Source organism: Rousettus aegyptiacus, unplaced genomic scaffold (assembly GCF_014176215.1).
Source record: "Rousettus aegyptiacus isolate mRouAeg1 unplaced genomic scaffold, mRouAeg1.p scaffold_m13_p_1, whole genome shotgun sequence".
Lineage (NCBI taxonomy): Eukaryota > Metazoa > Chordata > Mammalia > Chiroptera > Pteropodidae > Rousettus > Rousettus aegyptiacus.
In genome coordinates this window covers 87005259-87014692 of record NW_023416284.1, presented here as the reverse complement: position 1 = coordinate 87014692, position 9434 = coordinate 87005259, and the positions used below count along the sequence as shown (strand labels likewise).

The window sequence follows — 9434 nt, the reverse complement described above, 5'->3', positions numbered from 1 at the left end:
CCTATGAATTCTGTCTTATCCCTTTCCCTCAATCAGCCTTCTTCCCTCGGTCCTCACTGCCAATCTTTATTTAAGACCTTTATTATTTTTCACCTAGATTTCTGCAAAGATCTTTTAAGATTTCCTCATCTTCAGTCTCACCAAGAATATGACATTTCCTGCAAGGCCTTCAAAATGCTCATCAAGTATATGATGCTGAAAGGAAATTTGACTTTGGATGGTGAACACACAATGCAATATACAGATGATATATTATAGAATCTACGGCCATGCCACCCTGAAAATGCCTGATCCCGTCTGATTTGGAAGCTAAGCAGGGTCAGGCCTGGTTAGTACTTGGATGGGAGATCATCTAAGAAGACCAGGTGCTGTAGGTATAAAAAATAAAATAAAATAAAAAAGAGGATGTATTATAAAACTGTACACTTGAAACCTATATAATTATATTAGCCAATGTCACACCAATAATTATTTTATTTAATAAATAAAATAAAAATCCTTCGAAACTCTCCAATTCTTTGAGAAGGAGTCCAAACTTCTTGGCATGGCATATGAGGATGTTTTTCATCGGGCTCTGTTGCCTTTCTACTCATGTCTTGCCCTTTCCCTCTTTGCATTCTATACTCCCACCTTGGTAAACCACTTCATATCCCCAAACATGTGACAGTCTCTCTTGCCAAAATGCTTTTGCCTTTGTGTCTATAACATCCTCTTTTGAAACTATCCTTTATCCAGGCTTTACCATCTGGCTGATGACTATACTCTCTGGGATGCAAACTGAACTGGTGGCTTTTGAACCAGGCAAGCCTGAGTGTGAAAGCTGGCTTAGCCATTTAAACAACCTCTTTGAACCTAATTTTCTTATCTGTAAAAAGTGGACATTAAGACCAACCTTCCAAGATTGCTAGAAAGAAATAGAAATAATAATTAAAAGGGGTTTAGTAGTGAAAACAATAACAATACCATATATAGCTCTTATTATGGCCTAAGTAGGATTCTGAGTGCTTTATTTATATTAATTCAGTATTCCAGATTCAATTCAAGAGTCACATCCTCCATGTAGCTTTCTTGATTTCTCAAGACTTCATGAGATGCCTTAATCTCTGCCTCCCTGAATCTACTCTTATCATTCTTTGCCCTCTCAGTGAGTTGGGAGACTACAGATATGGAATACATCACTTGGGCAACTTTTCTGGCTTCCAAGTGGGTCTGGCTTTTGAGTGAGAACAGAGGGCAGTTGGTGAGATTGGCCAGGGCATCTCTTTCCCACGGCCTCCGTGCTCACGTCATGTTTCTGGCAGTGGCAGCTTCTCTCTATTAGTTTGCTAGGGCTGCTGCTGTAACAAAGTACCACAGACTGGGCCAATAACATCTGTTATTTCTTTAAACAACAGAAAATTATTGTTTAACAGTTCCAGAAACTGGAAGTTCAAGACAAAGGTAACAGCAAGATTGTTTTTTTCTCAGGCCTCTTTCCTTGACTTTGTCTTCTCTCTGTGGGTTTCCTCTGTCTGTGTCCTAATTTCCTCTTTTTATAAGGACACAAGTCAGGTTGGTGCCCACCCCAATGACTTCATTTTACCTTAATTAACTCTGAAAAGACCCTATCTCCAAATACAATCACGTTCTTAGGTATTGGGGGTTAGGACTACAACATATGAATTTTGGGGGACACGATTAAACCCGTAACACCCACCAACTACAGCTCTAGTCAGATGGCCCACTACCATGGCTTCGGCCTCTGGTGGGCTGAATCTCTTCTTCCTCTACCCACTTCAGGCCTGGGGATGGCAACAGCTTCCCACTACAGTAGTTTCCTGCTAGTCAGTGGTTACTTTGGGTTTTCTCAATCCTAACACACCTTTTATGAGGTAATTCCTCATTTCAGTGACCTGAACTATCTGACTGAATTTAGTTTCCTGCTAAGATACTGGTATAGTACCTCCTTTGTGAGTTCCCTTAGTCACTTCTCTCTCCTGTCCCCAATGCTTAGCATACAATATGGCAACAGTCTGACTTCATGAAACTACAAGTTTCTTGGGGATGAAAACCATGCCTTTTTACTTTAGTATCTTAAGACTTTGCCTGGTATCTGGTGTATAGTAGGTGTTCAATGTTTGTAGTACAATTTAATCATTGACTAATGCTCCCCTTGTCCCACGTTCCCTCTATCACCCTCTTTCCAGTCTCACTTATTTAGATGCTGAGTACATCACTTCTAGAGTATGAAAATAGCTTCCTAGTGGATCTCATTGTTACCCATCTCTTCTACCTTCAGTACTAATGTCAACTTAATCTTCCTAATAAACAATCCTCAGAGAGATGTGGTATTTAAGACATCCACACTCGACCTTAACCTCCCTTGAATTTCTCATGGTCCCACAATGCCCATCACCACCACTTACTTTCCATCCTGAAACATACCTCTGCTGCCAGCTTTTGTATCACATACCTTCCTCCATCTGAAACAATTATTGCCTTCCTTGCCTTTGGTTAGAATCGTATCCATCCATCTCAGGGTGGATAGTCAAAATATTACTATATCATGGCTACTGATGCACCCAAACAAAAGTAGCTTGGAGTTGGAGCAGGGTTTAAAGTCTTGAGGGATTTTAATTATACTGAGGGTTAACCTTCAAGTTGCTAGATAGTGGGAAGGTGGGGATAATCCAAGAGAAAGGGTTTAGGTAATGATGGTGGAACCCTGGAACAGCACATATTTTCTGATCCTGCTTATCTATAGCCTTAATATAATCATTTAATGTTTTGGTGCCTCAGTGCCTCATCTAGAATCTTGTGATCTTCAGAGTTGCTTCAAGTTTTACAGCTCAATTTTCTTCAATATATGCTAAATTTTATTTGCCGATTTAGCTCATTACTAACCATCTATCTCCTGAGGCCAAGTTTTCCTCAAAAAATGCAAGTGAAAAGGTTTCCCTTCAAAAGGCTGAATATTTCTCAAATATATCTGTATGTATATGTATGTATGTATGTGTGTATATGTATATATGTATATGTATGTGTGTATGTGTATATATACATACACATACATGTATATACACATATATACATGTATGCATGTATTCATTTGTATTTTTTTGTAGCATCTCTAAAGTTCAAAGCTTCCCTTGAAAATGGTATCTGTGAGAATCCCATAAAGGGCAAGGAGAGTGGATGGGGATGGTGAGAGGTAGGAAGCCACGAAAAGCCCTTTTGGCTTACAAGCAAGAGCACATTCTGGCACCACCCTTATTATGTCTAGGCATAAGGTACATGTATCATTTCCTACATCACCACCCTTCTGGAAATGATACTTTATGAACCAAGAGTTCCAAAATGTGGTATTAAGACAGGTCAGTCTTATGTTTCTGGTTCTAAATAACCAAAATTGTCCTTCAAACACATGAGTGTGTTTGAATAGAACTTGCATATTAGAAATATAGAAATGTAAGGATGCCTATTTTTACAGAAAAGAAGAACCAGCTGAGATAGTTCTAAGAGTGCCCTCCTCTAAACTCCAAAAGCAAGTTTTACAAACTCAGAGTACACCATATTACATGGAAATTATTTACGTATAAGTCCCTCTTTACCATTGACATCAATACATACAGGTTAAGTGTGGGGGAAGTTTTGTTTTTATTTCTGTATCTTCAGCTTTTGGAACAATTCCCAGAACATAATAAACTTTCAATAAACATTGATTTAACGAATAAAAAAGCTACCTCAATGCTTGGATATGGGGAATGTGTACAAGGACATCCAAGACCATGTTACCTGGAGAGTAGTAACTAAGCTGAGGGTCAGTAGGCAGTGGGTGGATTTATGATGAAGAAGATGATTAATCAATGTATTTGTGTACCCAAACCCTCCACTTTATAAAATCTAACCACGTTTAGGAGACTGTCCATGTTCTTTTAAATAAGTACTCACTCTCAAGCATTGTGATCTCTTCAATTTAATATTATGAGGAAAATCTATTATTAGGTTTTCATAGTCATTCTGAGATAGTTTCTAGGAAGAATATTCAATTATGACTTCTTTGGAGACAAAGCAAACTGTATTTTACTCCTAAAAGAAATATTGATATTGAAGTTTCTTCAGTCAATATTTCCCTTTTGGAAAGTATCAATTGCCCACTATAACCCTTTAGGAGAGAATAGTCCCTACTTTGTGTACAGGGCAGGTGAAAACTGCCTGACTCTGACCAATAATGGGAGGCATCTGCTCCTTTTCAACATTTCACATGTAGAACTATTTTTAAACAAAAAGAAAGGTGCTTAAATGATAATTAAATATTTTTTCTAATTTAAAAATTACATATTTCCCCTCAAACGTTGTAAGAACTCTAGAGTAACAAGCTGCCCTGGATTGTTCAGAATTGACAGGCTTCCTGGGACATAGGACTTTCAGTTTTAAAACCAAGGAAATCCTGGGCAAACTGGAACAGGCTGGCACCACACATAATAGATGCTTCATACAAAGTCAAAGAACCTTCCTTTTATGTAGTGACTAAATATCTTAGAAATAAGAAATCCTACAAAATTAAAAAGACTAGAAAGTAGCTGATGCCAACATAACTTATACATTTCTTTAGGGAATAGGTAAACAGGGCTAAGGAATTATTACCTTAATTCTGTAAAACTGTTACACTTAATTGATAACTAGAAGAGAGCACAGTCTGTTTCAAAGTAGTTCTGCTGACCTCTTTCTTAGACATTTTGCTTCTGCAGCCCTATCTATGATAGTTAGATATGTAATCCTGGCAATCAGAATCAACAATTACACTGACTGACTCAGAAGTTCTAGAATGGTTATTAGTCAAGAAAAAAAACAACACACATACCTATACTAAAAAGAAGCTTCATACAATGGCTTGAGTAAAATAACCACAATGCAGAGAGCTTCCTGCCTCATTTGCTTAATTGTTATGACTGCAATAAAAATAATGATATTTTTAAAGCAAAAGATCATCTTAAATTGAACATATTTCAAACCGCATTGCATTAAGGAAAGATGTCCATATATCACATTGTCTTATATATCTGTCTTTCTACCCATCCATGCACCTGCTCGCCTGTTGGACTGCCAGACAAAACCGTGACAAGCAGGAGGGGCAACTGTCATTTAAAAGTCACCAGTTTTACTGTCTGTAGAGATAGAGATCTCATATCACTTTCAAGACAAACTGTGACTTTGGTAGGAGAACACTTTAGTGACCAGAAAGTTAAAATAAGCACTCCCTTGTATTTTGGAGAAGAATGGGGGAGACCCAAATAGAAACGTTTTTAGGTTGAGACACTGTTCAAGTCTGAATGGTATGCAAGTTATGCATCAGTGGATAAGGGCAAGTTTTGGGCTCAGACTTTCTTGTCCTGTTTTAGGGGTTAATGGGTATTTGAAATATGAAAGAAATATACTCTAACTTCCTGTGAATTGAATATACCTTTTGCCGTAATCACTTGATCCTCTTTGCAGGTATTCTTCTGTTAGTTATTGTTTGCACGGATCTGAAGAGAAGCTCTGTATATAAAAGGTGTGACAAAGATGCTAAAAAGTACAAGCCAACTGGCGTTTAAAGGGTACCAGTCTTTGAATAATACCATGTGGCTTTGGGTGAGATGGTTTGCCTGGACAGGGGTAGGTCGTCTCCTGCAGACCAATGAGAAAATACAAGTGGTCTGCTGTGTATAAGAAAGAAATGATCCTGGTCTGTTATCTAGCCTGAGAAGCACTTTATTTATGACGGCTCTCTCATAATTTGCAGGGTTTTTATGGTAAATAATTAATCAAAATAACGATAAATATTAACAAATGTAAAACCCAACAGAGTGTTAAATAATGACACCATTATGTCATATGAAATGGACTTCCCCTCTCACAAGTGAAATTTCTCTTGGGACATTCCATTCTCTGAGGAAACCACCTTCTCCCTGCAGACCCCTACCCAGACATTTTTAAATGTCTTCAAATCTAGTTTAATTTCTGCTTTACGTAAAAGGGTGAAAAACAAACAAAATTAACCAACACAAAACTCTTCACTAGAGAAGAACTCTAAAGGAACATTTAGTAGGTGGGTATTAGGTTCTCTAAGAGGGGCTACCTTTGCCCAATCATTTCTCAGAGCTGGTACTTCCCTTGCCATTTTCCCTTATGTCTTCAATTCTGGGCTGCCCCTGGCCCTTGCAGGCATTTAAAGAAGCAGAAGTGTGCCTCTCAGAGAGCAGCTGGCCATGCAGGCATGGTAAATATGGACCAATGGGATCCTTCATCAAGGGGTACTTAGGGACTATCCCACTCTCCACTAGATTGCCGACCGTGTGGTCACTTTGAGTAGGGTTTTATAAAGATTTGGAGACCACAAACATGGTACTATATAGAAGGCAACTGGTGTCTCTTTGTGTCTAAGGTAAGTTAGTGTAAAAAAGCAAGGGCCAAATTGTATTTTATATCAGTCCTGTCAGACCCAGATGAGAAAGATGTTATTGTACTGAGTCTAAAAAGATACAAGTGGCTCAGATTTTGGCAGCTGTTTTGAGCTGGGATCATCGATCACAAAAAAGGTTGTTTTGTTTTTTTTTTAAAACAATGAAGTTTTAAAGGTCCTGTTTGCTACCTCGTAGACCTTCCGTGGCAAAAATAGGGAAGTACATAGGTCAAGTCAAAGCATTCCAGACAAGGAAAATAACCATAGCCAACTTATGAGATGGATGTTCATAAACCACTAATGATTTCTTAATCAAAGTTCAAAGAACAACATGATGTCAAAGGCAGAGCTACAGAAAGTATTGGGCTCTGCCAACTACAGCTATGGCTGCATATCAAGGGGCAGAATTCAGCAATATATGAAAGTACTGTGTGCAAAGATTCTCCCTCTACCCTCTTACCCACTCCCCTCACCAGGGTGCACTGCATCAGTTTTAAAAACAAAGGGCGATAGGACTTTGATCACTCCTAGATGACAGAGCCATTCCATATGGAAATTGCATTGCTCTAGAAAAATAAAGACAGGTAGATGCGGTATTGATTATCTGGCATATAAAAGATGAATTATTGGTGAACCCCACACCTGGATAAATGCAACAACCGCCCAGTTGTGTTTTCTCTCCTTAATCAACAAATAACTGAACATTTCCCCACATAGTACAAACTATTTTAGGCACTGTATACTAAAGCTGATGACAACTGGCCCTGCCCTAATGAAGCTTGCAACTTTAGAAAGAAGGTATACTGACAATACACAGGCATACATGTTATGACCTGTAGGGTGACAATTAGTGTCACCTTCCACCCAATTTTAAGGAACTGGGGCTCTGTCTTATTTCCCTTTGCCTAATATTTTGTTCTATAATTTGTTCAATAACTCCATTCCTCCCAGACTGGCCTTGCCTCTGCCAACCCTCCCAAAAACTCTACATGCTGACAGACTTTGCTGACTTCCAACTACATGCCTGCTAGCATTTTCCATTCACTTCCTTCAAGATTCTCTAACTCCATCTCTCTGCCCTGCTTACCTAACTATATATCCATTCTTCTTGCTCTTCTCTGACCCCACATTCTCCAGATGCCTGTGCTTTGAGATACTTCGTTAGTAGAAATTGGAACAGGAAATCAAGTTTATAATCAGAAGACTGCTTGGAGGGCTGGAAATCAGTGGCCTTTTAAAGGCTGAGATTATTGAGGGCCCCATCCTTGTGGTCGGGCTTCTCTGCATGGCCTGAAGCAGTCAACTCGGTACCTTCTTTCTAGAGAGTTCTGGAGAAACAGGAGATGTTCATGCTTTTGTTTTGGTGGTTCTAGATTCCACTTCTTTTTTTTCTTTCTACAATTCATTAGGTTCTACCTTTGTTTTACTTTCAGTCATGCTTTGGTTAAATTAGCTCCTCATTTTAACTTCTTGTTCTTAATTTGTTCTTTTTGGACAGCATGGCCTAAGACTTCTGCAGAGAACTAACATTATCTATTAGTGTAGACTTAACTGGTTATCAAGTGAGAAAAAGAGAAGGAAAGAATGGCAGACAGTAAGAGAGATTTCATCCCTAAAAGATCTCATCCCTGTGGCTCCGTTTTACATGTAATAGTGGCAGGAGATGTGTTTTGCTCTCCAAGGGCTGAAGACATTCCTGATTGTCATGACTGAGGTAATATTACTGGGAGATAGTAGTAGAGGCCAGGAATACTGCAAAATATTCTATAATGCACAGGGCAGACCCACGACAACAAAAATTATCCAGCCCCATATGTCAGCAGTACTAGGGGTTGAGAATCTCTGGATTATAGTATGTTCAAAAGGCCAAGAAATATTACATAACTACTTCTCACTTGGGCAGAAGTTTATCTCAATTCTGTGAAATTATCAATAACATCCCTAATGATTTGGCTGACTCTAATAGTTCCATTTCTACTTGTGGGTTTTTTACTCTCTCGGCTTAAAGTTCAAAGAATCGTTAACTAAATATATCACTAAGCATTTTACCCTTAACCACATGTGTATGAAGCAGCTGGCTCACATAACTGATAGACCATTCCTCACTATACACACATGAAGGCTTGTTTGGGAGTTGTTGTCAAAATTTGCTGTGTTGGGTGTGTTGAGAGACAGAAAAATGGCAGGCAGGAAAGTAAGAGTAAAAATCTTACATGGAGTGAAATTCCACTAGGCATATTATGCCTTAAAGAATTTTATGAATGAGAGAATGCAAATAATAGATTCTTCTTTAGATGTGAAGCATTGCCAGCTTTGTTTAGGAGTTTCCTTCCTTCTTTCCATAATCAGGAGTTACAGAGAATAAAATAAAGAAGAAAGGAAGGAGTTTGGAAATGGGCAGGCCATCTATTCAGCATGAGAGCTTCAGCTCTGAGGTAGTGTGCTTTGAAAAGAGAAAATACCAGGACATATTGCCAAATAGGATCAGACTTTCCCTTTTCCTTTTTAGTCATAGAAATGCAAGACATGACAAATTGATAATTACTGTTATGATGGAGAGAGGTAGAGTTAGGTTCTAGGACATGATGGAGGGGAGTGCAGGGAGATAGCCTTTTATGGAGAATCCTACCTGCCCCCCTCCTTCCCACCACACACACAAGAATAAATTTTAAAAATCTGACATGGCTTCTTATGTTAATGGTCTCCTCTTTTCTTATTTAACCAAAAAATGAAAGAAAAATTGAGAATCTGAAATCTGAAACTGAGAATCTGGGCATGTAGATCTTATAGGCCCATACTGAATGAAAGCCAGAGTGCTGATCTTGACTGTTAGGAGATAGCCATGGCAGGTTTGGAGCCTCAGAGAGATTGTTAAACAGATGATCTGAGCTAGAGAAATAAGTTTACAAGAAATGCATGAGTAAGGACAAGTTCCAAATGACAGAAGAAAAATTGGATGTTTGTCATTTATGGGCAAGTACCAACTTATAAATTGGTTGTGTTCTCGAAC

The 9434-nt window shown here is 38.6% G+C and overlaps 1 pseudogene; it reads left to right on the top strand.

Moving 5' to 3' along the window:
• Positions 1-259: 259 nt before the first annotated feature.
• LOC118606724 lies at positions 260-377 on the top strand (annotated as a pseudogene).
• Positions 378-9434: the final 9057 nt, after the last annotated feature.